We start from the raw sequence: 12672 nt of genomic DNA, 5'->3' as shown, positions 1-12672 counted from the left end.
AAAATAACTGTAAAATGAAAAGAAGTAACTGTGTTTCATGGCGGGAGTGATGGCAAAGCTGAGCACTCCAAGAAAGCTGAAACTGGGGAAGCCCCTGCCACCCCTGCTCCTGGAACAGGAGCTAATGGGCACTCACTTCTGCTGTCCTACTGCTCACACAAGAACAAAAACCAAACGTAAGTCATGTTTTGGAGAACGTGTCATGAAGGCACCCAAACCAAAGTCATGTCATGGGGACTAAGTTGTAGGCTCAATTTCAACACTTCATAGTTTCCTTTTCATAGACCTAAACATTCACCAGAATTGAGATCATTCTGAAGGACTGTGGGGTCTTAGCCCACAAACAACGGTGTAATCAATGCTTTCTACTCTTGGGGCAGGGTGGTACTGAGCAAACACAGAAGGAGCAGAAATCAGCCTCCCTTAGAAACATCCTCATAGCCAGGAATCATAGGAATTTTCTCAGGCTAATTTATGGACATCATCTCAGCTTGGTTTGCATTGCTATTAAACTCTCTCACGGAACCGAAGAAAAAACTTTTTTAATGGGCATTTTGATATTCATTTAAAAGCTTAAAAGTAATTTTTGTATTTTCAAAATACTACTTGCAAATAGTTTGAGTAGAAAAAAAAAAAAAGATCCGGTGTACAAATTACTCTCAAATAAACTTGTAAAATGCAAATATGGCTAAAAATATGAAATATTCTTTCTCCATGCAAGCTCCAGGCATACTTTCCCCTTGGCAAGGTGCTAGGAACAGAAAGTAATGAAATGAGCTGAATAAAACCAGGAGAGTAAAAAGAGATCAAATGGTCCTTTTAGCGTCAAACGGTCTCCCTTTGAAAATGTTTCCCACTCGGCAAACGCACACGTGTCTTTCGAAGCCGTTTCAAGTACAAGCAGACATTCCCGGCTCCTGCCTGCCAGCTCTGGGTCCAGCAGCCCACTGTGGACAGCGCTTGGCATCTGCAAGTAAGGGACAGCATGACATTCATTTACTTCCAGGTCAAAGGTGAAACACATTTGTCATTAAAGTCCTCAGCTCACCCGTAGAACAGTCCTTTTTTTTTTTTTTTCCAATGGGACATCAAATATTTTAATGTGGTCGGAGACATGAACAAGAGAACAGATGTTGATGTCCGGTGATGTCAGCACCAAAATAATTTTTCCCCCTAAACTTTGTTCTTCCTTCTTTTGCATAATCAGTTTCTGAACATATTCAAAAGCCGCGGAGGACAACGTAGAAACTAATAATTCACTGCGGGCCAGTGTCAAAGAGCAGGTCCAACGGCAAGACACAACTACGTTGTAAATAAGTTTTCCCTTCCTTTTTCTCTTTATTTATTTTTTTTTTTTGGAGCCTCATTCACATTTTCTTTAATGGCCCCAAATATTACCTGTGCTTCTTTTTTAGAAAGTAGTACTTTTTCTCCTCCAAAAACAAAACAAAACCAAAGCACCTCTGGGGGTGCGTCGTTGAAGTTTTGAGCTCTTCCCCTGTCCCTAGAATCTACCACGGTGACTGTGCAGGCTTCCGTCTGACCCTGACCAAAGAAGGTCAACTTCCTGGTCTGAAAGTTCCTCAGCTTTCATAGGGCTTTGTAAAAAAAAGGCTGCAGTCCACCAACAAGTCTACATAGCTACTTCATGACCGCTGGGTTTTTGCATTATAGTAACTGTACTGGGTAGGGGAAATGTCACGTGCTCTAAGGGACCAACGTGGCCGCAACCATTTTAAAAATTGGCCAAAACAACTTGCTTTTGTTTCAAAATCTAAACGCCACATAGGACAATTTCTAACACAATCTCTGTTATCAGTTTAGGGCACACGTTTCATATAGAAAACAAAACAGACATCAGACCATGAACTGACCTTCATGCTTGCCCAGGTTTCTGGTCGGTTTCCATTGTCATCCTATGGGATGACACTTAGCCGTGAGTCTTTTAATAGATTATCAGACAGCAGGAGCGATTGGAAAAACTGGAATATTTATTAGCGCTTTTTTACCTTTAAAGTAGATACCATTTTATCGAGACGTAATTCACATACTATAAGATTCACCATTTTAAAGTGCATACTCAGTGGTTTTTAACATATTCTCAAGGTTGTGAAACCAGAACACTTTCATCGGCCCAAAAAGAAACCCTGTGCTCATTAGCAGTCATTCCCCTTCCCGCATCGTCAGTCCTGGCAACCGTGATCCATTTTCTATATCTACAGAAGTTGCCTGTTCTGGATCTCTCCTCCAAGCAGAATCATACAGTACATAGTCTTTGTGTCGGCTTTTCTTCACTTATCACACTGTCTTCAAGGTTCATCCATGTTGCAGCACGTGTTGGAATTCCATCCCTTCTTCTAGCTGAATAATATCCCACTGTATGGAGAGACCACATTTTGTTGTCCGTGTGTCAGTTGATGGGCACTTGAATTGTTTCCACATTGGGCTGTTATGAATGACAATGCTGCTATGAACATTCATGTCCATGTTTTTATGCAAACATGTGTTTTAAATCCTCTTGGGAATAGACATTTTATTAACCCATCAATTGTCCCGGTTCCTCAATTTATACTTACAGACAGGTATTAGGGTGATCTCAGCATGGTCTACAAGGCCACACATGAGCTACTGGCCCCTACACACAGCTGTGACCATACCTTTTACCATAATTCCCTTTCTCTTTATTTCCAGCTTTTCTCATATCCCACTATAAATCTCTTCCTCTACACCTGACCACCACCACCATAATGTTCCCCTCCCACAAAATTTTTTAAGTGAGTAATTGAAGAGGTCTTTTCTCAATGCAACTAGCTAGTCTCACTCATTCTCTCTCCCAAGTTCTCCACCACCTTACCTGCAGGGGCTAAATAATCTTATAGCTCTAAATATCTACACGTTATGCTTGATCTTCACTCAAAGTAAGCTGTAATTCTTGACACTGTGCCACTCATCTTCCATGGGGAGAACTTTTTTCACTGAGTTCATCACCCACTTCTCCCTTATCCACAAAGTCCAGTCTCACCCATGGATAACCCACTACCAACGCCTCTGCACCCTCCACGCACTCACCTGGAAATCCCTGCAGAATCTGTTTACCAGGTAGTCCAGATTTCCAGCCCTATTCTGACCAACTGTAGGGAGAATGGATTGACACGCAGGAGAACACATCCATCCAACCACAGACGATCTCACTCCAAAGACATAATGAGATCTCGCCCCTCACCGTGCAACCCTGTTCATCTACTGGAATGTAGGGGCAGAGAGGTCTTTTTGTCTTGATCACTACTGGGTGTCCAGGACCTAGAACGGTGCCTACACACAGTAGTCTCTCAATACATATTCTGGTGAATAATGTCATGGGTACGGGAGAAAGGAGAAGTCTTCTCTTTCCAGAAGCATTGATGCATTTTGCTTCTGCTCCTTTCTGTGCAATGTGTGAGCCTCTATGCTAACTTCACTATAAATTTTGGGCTCATAAACCCTTCAACAAAAACAGTTCCTCTCCCTTTTCTTTCCTTTTTGGATATGTCGTTTTATGGCACTAACAAGTAGCTGAGAGCCTAAAACCATAATTAGAAGCCTACTCTTGGTTTTCTACTGAAAACAGCAACTCGATGCTCAAAACACCTTTGTCCAATTTTTAATTAGTTCTGGACTCTCTGATTCCAAACAGCTGGTGGTTAGCTCTCCATAAGTGTCCTCAAACCCCATAATTTAGACTAGTCCCCAAGATACAGCTAAGTTGCGGCCTTTGGCAAAACCATTGGACTCACGGTGTTCCCCCATTCCCTCCTGGCCCAGCGTGAGCACTGGCTGCCACTCTTGCTCCAGAGAAGCTTGTCTTTATCTCTTCCAAAGACAAGCTATCTGACTCTAAGCTTTTCATTTCCCCTCTCCGGAACTCGGTTCCTCTGTGTAAGAACAGGGCTTTAGTCTAGATCAGCGGTCTGAAGACAACCACCCAGGGCAAAATCCAGCCCATCGCCTGTTTTTGTAATTAAAGTTTTACTGGGAAACTGCCATGCCCACTCATTTACATATTGTCGATGGCTGTCTTAATACTCCCGTGACAGACCTGCATAATTGCAAAGCCTAAGATATTTACTACCTGGTCTTTTATAGAAAACTTTGACCCCAGTCTAGATCATCCAGCCCGCCATTCTGTAATCCGAGCGCTCAGACAGATTTTTATTTTCTATTTCCTAGTTAATGTCAGAACTTACCTGATGGGCTCTCAGGAAAGCAACTGGAAAATCTTCCAGTCTCCAAACCAAAGTAATATTTTTCTTATTTAGACCGAGTCCCTGTACCCCTCTCCACTAGACCATTAATTTTAACAATGTTTACAGAAAAACCAATATTTGCAAGGGTTGTTATGAAAATCCAGGGGTCGTAGGCAGTAATGAAATTGGTGATGGGATGTCCTGCTCCAGAAGGATGCAAAGCAAGTGGAAAATGAGGTGTTCCCCAAAAGAAGGAGAATGGAGGCTAGCTCAGTTTCTGGGGAGGCCACAGACTCCCGGGCACCCCAAGTACTAGGAGACTAAAAGGGAAACCTGACTGAAATAAATGGGCTTTTTAGGGGCGCCTGGGTGGCTCAGTCGGCTAAGCTTCCGACTTCGGTTCAGGTCATGATCTCGCAGTTCGTGAGTTCAAGCCCCGTGTCGGGCTCTGTGCCGACAGCTCGGAGCCTGGAGCCCGCTTCGGATTCTGTGTCTCCGCCTCTCTCTGCCCCTCCCAGGCTCATGCTCTGGTCTCTCTGTCTCAAAGATAAATAAACATTAAAATTTTTTTTTTAAATAAGTAAGATAAAATAAAATAAAAGGGCTTTTTCAATAGAAAAGTAAGACACTGAGAAAGAGGAATGGGCACATCTGAGAGGTGGGCTTGGAGAGAAAGGTGGTAGGAGAAGTGTCACTTTGTCACTGTCAAGGGAGGAGGCAAGGGCTGGGGGAGCAGGGTCCCATGTACTGGGCCAGCCCGGTGCCGCCTAACGGGCTCCGGGCCCCAGAGCCGGCAGCTGCCAAAGCAGATATTGGCCCTGCACACTTCAAACAAGGTGTGTGTGCCTGTTGAAACTTTAGAAAATTTATTTAAGCCACAGGGGTACTCGTTTTTAAACCACAGACTGTTCTTTGAAATGTGGAACGGTCGGTCGTTCAACACTTTTGAACACCTACTATGTGCCAGTGAGGGGATCAAGAGGTTTGGGGTTTTGTTCTGTTTTGCTTTATTTTGTTTCAATTGGAATACAGTTGACACCCAATGTGGCATTCGTTTCAGGGGTACGACACAGTGATTCGACAGCTCTCTATTACCATCTGTCACCCTACAACGCTATTACAGCGCTTGGCTATATTCCTTATGCTAAACAAGGTATTGAAAGGACCCTGATCACTCACGGCAATCTGAAACGGAGACGCTGGGTTGGATCACTAGTTTTCTAGCCCGTAAGTAAAGGTCTCTTGCTGGGCTCTCCTCCCTGATGAGGCCAAGGTGTATGGGAGGGCAATGAGAAGGGCGTCCACCCTCATGGGGGTTTGGCCCCCAGACTTCTCCATAAGGACGCATCCTGCGCACGCACACACGGTGGTCCTGTGCCTGGATGTTTACACACCCCTGCACAGGAGCTACTCCTGGTGGAGGGTCAGAGGATGGGACAAAGGAGAAATAAAAAGAGAGGGCGGGAAGGAGAATGTGGGATCATGGGTGCAGCCTCTGAATATCGGGACCTCCTCTTTACGTTGGCTAGGAAAGGGTGCATTTCAGGAAGCAAGAGGCACCCCAGAGACGACAGGTCACCTGTCTCCCTGCTCTCCCACCCTCACCTCTACCCGAGACTCACAGCTGTGGGACAAGGCAATGAAACAAGGGATTTGGGACATTCAAGGCAGGTTGATAGCTACCAAATTAATTTCAGCGACGATTAAACCCAGTGTCATCAAGAGAAAAAAAAAGAAGGGATACGTACGTTCACTACATCCGTTCAAGTTTCCAGGGGCTTTTAATATGTTAAGTGTAAGTAAATGTAATACTTGGCCTGAGTATTTTTATCATAAAGAAGGTAAGAAATTTCTATCGTGTAAATTATAAACATGTTGATAAGAATTGCAAAATATTTGATAACATGCCATATCTGTTAAGTATATGTATTTCTTGGCTTAATTGGGACAATTATATTTTGAATAAATTGCTGTATGCATTGAAAATAAATCATTCTTTTGTATGAAGAGAAAGTGGTCAATTGGCATAAAGCATGTTAAGCGAGGTAAGTGAAGGTGCAGAAAAGTCCCTAAAACTTGCATCCAGGACCGAACTGTGACTTGTTCCTAGAACACCTCCAGTAGCCTCTCTGCTCTCCAGGAGGGAACCAGGAAATGACCATCTGTGTCAGAGAGGAACTTCCTGCACGGTGGGGGGCGGTGGGTGGAGCCTGCGACTTGGGGCCCCTCCAGCTGAGATTCAAATCCCAGTTTTGTAATTTACTAGCCAGGCGCCTTTGGTCAAGTTGCTTAATCTCACTGAGCCTCAGTTGTTTCCACAGTAAGATGGTGTGATAATGCTATTATACTAGCTTCTTTTATTAAAAAGAAAGTTTGCTTATTTATTTTGAGAGAGAGAGAGCATGAGTGGGAGAGAGGGAGAGAGAGAGAGAATCCCAAACAGGCTGCACTCTCAGTGCGGAGCCCGACGTGGGACTCAATCCCATGACCGCAAGATCGTGACCTGAGCCAGGGTCAAGCATCAGACGCTTAACCAGCTGAGCCACCCAGATGCCCCTATACTTGCTTCTTACGGTTACTCCGAGCATAGAGTGAAATAATCCAAAGTGTTGGCCAGGACTGGTATCCCTCAGCGTTGGCCCCTATCCTACATCTGTACTGTAGCAGGAATAAAATGGGAAGTAATGAGCCCCTGGCACAGGGTAAGCGTCCAAGAACAGTGGCTCCTGCAAGGAATGGGTGGTTCTACATACAGAGGCACGGCGGGAGAAGGATCTGAAGACGCCCTCCAGCCCCTGGCAGGATGCCCCCTCCCGGTCCACACAGGGAGGTATTCGGGAAGAACGTCCTGGGACGGTGCCCACAACTAACAACTAGAGTGTGGACCAAGAGGGACTGCACCCCAGCGTCCCAGTCCGTCCTGCTTCGGTGTGCAGGAGAGAGAAGACCGTGCCGTTCAACGACCCCACCCTCTGCACGCGCCCTGAAGAGCACACAGCTCCGTGGAAACTACCGCAGACACAGAACTCTGCCCACAGGAGCGGCCGCGTGGAGTGGCTATCTGCACAGCTTGCGTTCTACGACTCCCTCCAAGCGAGGTCCAAACAACAACAGATGGGTCTTGTAGCCCCGATTCCCCTCCCCCACCCAACAGGAACTCTCACTACCACCCTAATTAATTAGAAAAGTGTTTCTTCAATGTGGTCAGTGGGTATTTCACATTTTGTTGTCCCGCAGTAAGATCATCGAACAAACGGGGCGGGAGGGGGCAGGCGTTCACGAGACAGCAGAGCCCTAAGCTTTCAAACCCTGTCGGGCTCACACGGCGAGAAGTGGGCACAGCTGTAAGAGGGGCTCCCACACCCCGTTTGTCGTGGCCGACGCCAATGTCATTTCTCAAAGCCCTATCAACAGACACGCCGTATCTCCAGCTTCCTGGGCTTCCCAGGCGAGTTATCTGTCAAAGGCCTAAGCCCTGTCATTTATCTGAGAACATGACAGTGGGAGAGGGGCCAGGTTGGCAGGATCTGTGTCTGGTATTTGATGTAGGGGCTGAGCACCTGCTCCTGGAGGATGCACTTTAAGTGCACACGTCCCTCCTTCCACACTCTCTTAACTGACGTTGGAATGTGCGGAAAGACAGTCAATAACCACAAAAAAGCGTTGGGTTTCCATGAAACAGGCTCTTCCAGCCTCTCGAGCTATTTCTATAGAAATATAATGTGCCACGGAGTATAAATAGAATTCACGGCTGCCAGGAATTTTGTTTTCTCCTCTTTGTCCTTCTATAGGAGCTAAAGATATTCACAGCAGCAGAAGAAAAATGAGTGAAGAATAATTTAAGACACCTTTGAAAGGCCCGCTAGGGCTATTTTTACTTTTTCTCATTCCATTGAAACAAAAGGTTCTAAAAATGGAGTCGGCAGAGCTAAGTTCTGCTGCAACCATTTGGTAAGCTCCTTGAGAGCAGGACCCGTGCCTTATAGCTCGTTGGGTCCACCACAGACAGAGTGACAGGGACAGAAAACAGTGTCAGGAAACAGGACTGAGCGGAGGAAGCAGGCCAGCTGAGGAGCCAAAGGCCGACGTGGGCAGGGGGGGACGGGTCGGGTCGGGTCGCTCACACGCGGCGTGTCCCCGTGCAAGTTCCGGCTGCACGACTCACGTTCATCACGTGGGATGGGATTGAGAGCTGCCTTTGAGGCTAGTAAACAGAAGGGAAGGTGGAGGTCTGTCCTACGAAGCGAAGTTTTTAGCAGAGTCTCGGAAGTACTCTTGGGGCCAGGGTTTCCCTTCTGCACGGAATCAAGGCCAAAGTCTTGTGCAGTCTGTGGCTTGCACACTTGTCCATGCGATATTGAGACCTGCACACCGTGTCAGGGGCTTTCTGAGTGCCGGAGCGCATCACCCCACTTCATCTGGAGAACAACCCTTGGGGGGAGTATAATGCTCACCGCCCACTTTACAGAGAGGCAGACAAGCCCAAGGAGGTGAATCGACTTGCCCATCGTCACAGAGCAAGTAAGCGGGAGAACCAGAGCGAGAAAGCGAACCCGTGCGTTCTGAGTCCAAAGCCCTTCCTCCGGAGACAACAGCTCGTCTAGAGAGGCTGACCTCTCTCTCTCTCCCTGTCTCCCTCCCCAGCTCTTTCCCCCCTCTCCTCTGCTTCTCCAGCTTTCTCTCTCTCCCTCTCTCGTCCCCTCTCCTCCCAGGGATGACCACCAAGCTGGCTGCCGCATACACGTGCCCACCTGGGTCGCCCCTCTCTCTCCCCCTTCTCCTGACCACTCTTCCCCAGAAACCAACTTAGAAGTTCTCGTGGAAGGCCGCATCTCATTACTAAATTCCTTCAAGAAGCTCACTTTTGCAGAAAGCGCTCAATTCCTTGAGAACGTAGGCTACGTTTTATTCTCCCCCGAATGCCTAGAAAATACTAATCCTGAAGTATGGGCTCAGCAAATATCCACTGAACTGAAAAATAAAAGTGGCCGCTTGGGCCCAGCTCAGCAGGTGTGGCTGGAATCATCAGTGCTCACCAGCATTCAGCTCTGCCCCCCTTCGGGGCCCACAGAAGACTCCGCTCCCAGCCCCGCAAAGGTAGGCAGGGCCACGGGGCCAGTCCTCGCCAAACACGCGCTGCTTTCGGGCCAGGCTTCTGCCTCGGCTTCCCCTGCGGCAGGGACGGCCACTTCTGCCGAAAGGACAAGATCAGATCAGCCTGCGCCAGCGTCCCACACAGGGGACAGCTGCTCAACACCGGGTAGAAATAAACCCTGTGGCAGGCGGCTGAGATGCGGGTCTGTTTATTCCTGCAGAGGAAGCTGGCCTCCCCTGACGTGTCTATTCTCCCTCTGGTGAGAGTCAAGCTCCTGTTGGCTTTTCCCCTGCAGGACCATCCTCGCTGATAAGTAGAAAATGGAACCGGCTGATCTTCACGAACCCGGGCCACGCTGGCTGCTCCACGGTAGGCCACGTGAGCCCGAGCCGGGGGACTGCTCTTCAGGACCGGGGCCCTCCCGGCCGCTCCCCAAGGCGGCCGCACTTTGCTATTCCCACCACGCGGCCATCACCCCCACCCGCACCCCGCTCCCCCCGGGCCCCGCCTGCAGAACCCGCGGCACATAATTTTGCCCCTTCGACGGCCGCAAAAGTCGTTCAGATTACGCAACTGTAACAAGAAGTGCCGTGGAGACGGACACCGCTGTTTTCATTGTTAAAAATGAGATGTAGTTATAAAGTAAGTAAACTCTCTTGCGTGATTCATAACCTGGCACTGGAGGCGTTTATAAAAACGTTTTGAGTAAGAACAGTCTTCTCATCCCAAATGCCCAGTGTCTCCTAAGTGTGGCTAATAATAAGTGAAAAAGTAATCCTTTTTCTCTGTGTTTTCCTTATAAATGAAATTGTTTAAATGGCAGAACGTAAATATCAAAGGGTGCAAGTATCCTTGTTGTGTTTAAACGGAATATATCTATATGGTAATGTTCACAAAAATTATTTTTTGGAGGTACACGCTGGAACTTAACTTCATTAATTCGTTCGCTCTGGCCTTCGAGCCCTAAAAGACGTGATTGATATGAAATAAAAACGTGGAAAACCAATCAATCAATCAATCAATCAAATGAAACTATGATTGCCTTCACGTGGGCGATGAGCTGTGGTTGAAATCACATTGACTAAAGTACTTTGTGCGGCCTCAGGAAATTACAATCTAGGGGGGCAAACCAGACACGATCCCACAGAACACACATGATGAAGTTGGTCAGAGGACGATGAAGTGTTATAGAAAACAGAAGGCGTGAGGTCATTTTCAGAGTTTCAGGATGGCAAATGCAACTTCTATGGAGGAGTGTTCCTTTATCTGGGCCCTAGAGGATGAGTAGTATCTCAACAGAAGAATCGAGTCGAGGAGAAAGGGCCCTCTGGGGAAGGGTACGGTGTGGACAGAGCTCTGGAGGCCTGAAGGGCCTAGAGCAGAGCAGTTGGCTAGAGATCCAGGCTGGAAGAGTGGCCGGGGCCCCTCACAAAACTCTTAGAGGGTGCATGTTAGGATGATTGGACTTTACTCACTGGGCAGTTGGGAGATTTCTGGATCAGAGGAATTCCAAGGTCAAAGGTAAGTGAAGGGCGATTGGGCAGGCAGTAGTACACGGGCTGGAGAGAGGGGAGGCCAGGAATCACAGAGGCTGGTCAGGAAAACACTGCTGTGATCCAGGTGACAGTCACTAATGGGGGGCAGGTGCTCCAGGGACACCATCAATGAGAGATGTAAGTGACAGGTGAGCCTGCAGTTGCCAAGTGACATTGCGAGATGAGGAGTGGCCTTCAAGGGCAATGAAGGGAAATCAAGACTTCTGCTTCGTCTGCTCTGTCTCTGAGACCACTGAAGGCGCTGCAGCGGGCAGCCTGGCACAGCACAGGGGGAGTGGAGGTGAGGCAGGAGAGTTTTCGGAGAGGATGTGAAGTCACGGAGGAAGAGGACGGGCCGGGCGGAGAGGAGAAGGGACCACGTGGACCGCTGAGAGCCAGGCCCATTCTACTGGCTCTGCCCGGACTTTGGACGGAACCAGCCCACGTGAACCAGCCTCTCTTCCAGTCCAAGCGCCCGCGCCAGACCCTGGCCAGCTGTGAGGACACCTGCGGGTGTTTGCTCTCTCTAGTCCTCGTCCTCTCTCCGGCAAGAAGCCGGCTAGCTGCCTTACAACGTGACGGAGGAAAGGGCTCAGTTTGCCCCTCTGAGTTCCCGCATCCCAGCCAGCCCATTTGTACTAACAGCTTGAATATACCAGAGGAAAGCCATAAAATTACATGAAACCAATGATCAGCATGAAACCCCATGGTCATTTCCCCCACTCAGTTTAACTTTTCATAAACCTTATAAATTGCCCTTTAAAGCCAGAGCTCCTGGTATTTCTAACCAATGTCAAATATTCTTATTAGCAATGATCATGTTTGTGGGAAAATATTCTCTATAGAGACGGCTTTCTGAAATGTGCTTGGAATTATAATGAAGCCACACTTGAGTATGATTTTTTTAGTTTGTTTTTGAGAGAGAGAGAGAACAGAGCATGAGCAGGGGAGGAGCAGAGAGAGAGGGAGACACAGAATCCGAAGCAGGCTCCAGGCTCCGAGCTGTCAGCACAGAGCCCGACGTGGGGCTCAAACTCAGACTGTGAGATCATGACCTGAGCTGAAGTGGACGCTTAACTGACTGAGCCACCCAGGCGCCCTGAGTATGATTTTTAATGTGTCTCTTCTTTAAAAATGCAAAGCAACATGTTTCCTTTAACAATGTACATACCTGCCCTCCCTACCATGACTGGATGGCCAGGGATGGGGTCTGGAAAGGAGACAAAAAAAAAAAAAAGAGAAACTGTAAAAACATGCTCTTAGCCATGTGTAGGTAGAGTTGGCCATTGCTAAGAAACCATGACTCAGGACTCCCAAAGAGGGTGACATCGCAAAAGGCCTCTGTGTGTCACAGCAGGTGCAGCCAGGAACTCGGGGTCCCGGGTCCCTACTCTGCCCCATTCTGGCCTGGGAGACTGAGCAGAGGGCTTCCTCTGCTTCTGTTTTCTAACTGCTACCCTGACTTGACCTCAGAATAAAATCTCCATCTCTCGATCTCCTAAGTAGGGATCTTGATTCAGCATCCTGGCAGCACCTTCAATTTGCCACTTTGGGCATTTCTGACCGTGGTTTGTCCCTGACTCCAACTACCCCAGTACTGGCTGTTGGGAAAGAAACAGCCCAAGGTGCCCCCCTCCTAACACCTACAGCACATTCCCTCAGTTCTCCCGGCAGAGTCTTCCTTCCATGGTTAAAGTCCAAAGGAAAGAGAATCTAGAAGTGGGGAAGAAAACAAGCAACTTTTCCTCTTTCCTGGGGAAAAAAATTACTTTTCTCACATAACAGTGGAGAAGGAAACCTCCCACCCTGTCTGGGGAAC

General features: G+C 47.9%; 1 long non-coding RNA gene across 1 annotated transcript; it reads right to left on the bottom strand.

Annotated features, from left to right (window-relative positions):
* Positions 1–1973: 1973 nt before the first annotated feature.
* LOC122496235 lies at positions 1974–12078 on the bottom strand. Its single transcript, XR_006300740.1, has 2 exons — positions 12025–12078; positions 1974–2376 (listed from the first exon to the last, which is right to left on the bottom strand). It is a non-coding gene; the product is annotated as an uncharacterized LOC122496235 (long non-coding RNA).
* Between the last annotated feature and the right edge of the window lie 594 nt (positions 12079–12672).

This window comes from Prionailurus bengalensis, chromosome A1, assembly GCF_016509475.1.
Source record: "Prionailurus bengalensis isolate Pbe53 chromosome A1, Fcat_Pben_1.1_paternal_pri, whole genome shotgun sequence".
NCBI classification, from domain to species: domain Eukaryota; kingdom Metazoa; phylum Chordata; class Mammalia; order Carnivora; family Felidae; genus Prionailurus; species Prionailurus bengalensis.
This window is presented reverse-complemented; position numbering and strand designations above follow the sequence as displayed.